Here is a 1,252-nt window from a genome sequence, read left to right as displayed (position 1 = left end):
GCAGGTAGCAGGACTCTGCATGAGCTGGGCCGGGTATGAATACCATCATCATGGACGTTTCTCAGCGTGTGTGTGTGTGTGTGTGTGTGTGTGTGTGTGTGTGTGTGTGTGCGCGCGGCTTCTGCAATTGTAAATCTGAATGCAAAGCTGTTTCCTTTTTTTCTCCCCCCTTTAACGGAATACATAAAATGTTATTTAGAGAGATTTTAGGACGGTCATTCTATTCAAAGGCTATAATGCATTTTTATGGTGTTAAATATTTGGGCGCTTACTAGATGGGATATAGATTATGTGGTTGAAAGCGAGCTCTTTGACCCGATGTGCATAATTTCACGGCAATCCGAAAGGCATTTAATGTTTGAATGAATTAGGAAACATAAGTCACCTAAGATAAGGATTACAGCAGAGTATGGGAATAACAATAACTGTTTGTGCACAGGTTTACACACAATAATGCCTAGAGTTCCGTCCTGATGGTAAGCAAATAAGAGCTGCTATTTGACTGGCTAAACCCCAGTTTAGTGTTCACATGCTCGAGTCGGAGCTAACATACATTTTCTGGTTTCAATTAAAATAGTTGGCGTGAAGGTCCTGACATGCCCTAAAATACGCAAGTCAGTGAGCAAGACAGCCTTCAAGCTCTCTTTCTCTCTCTCTCTCTCTCTCCCCCACCCCCCTATCTCCCTCTTTCTCTCTCTCTCTCTCTCTCCCTCTCTCTCCCCCCTCTCTCTCTCTCTCATTCTTTCTCTCTCTCTTCATTAAACCAGGCCCTGCAAATGCTCTTAACACATCAGGGGCCAGGACCTCAGATTTCACTATTACACGCACATTATTAAGAATTTAATCCTTGGACTCCCTGGTTGTACAGACATGTACCATTTTTTTCCCTCCACTGTCATTAGGTCTCGGGGAGAAGCTCGGGCGATGGGTACCTCTCAGACCACTTTCCACTTGGGGTTTCGGAGGTTCACTCTTTTTTTTTCTATTTAATGGCCTGGGGAAATGGGGTCTAACTGGGCCTGAAATGTCACCATGAGAGCGTCCTGGAGAGGGGCGTGTTACGGGGCCTGTTGCTGGTTCGATCGATTGCATTAGAGCGGACGGAAGGAAGAGGGGGAGATCTGACAGCCAGGAAACACTTCAATACTGACACGCTTCGTCGGAGAGCTCCGGGCACGCTACTTAAAATAATGTTGGGGGGGGGGGGGGGGGGGGGGGGGACGACAAAAAAAAGAGAACGGAGGGAAAGACA

The sequence above is a fragment of the Sprattus sprattus genome, assembly GCF_963457725.1.
Source record: "Sprattus sprattus genome assembly, chromosome: 18".
NCBI classification, from domain to species: Eukaryota; Metazoa; Chordata; class Actinopteri; order Clupeiformes; family Clupeidae; genus Sprattus; species Sprattus sprattus.
This window is presented reverse-complemented; position numbering follows the sequence as displayed.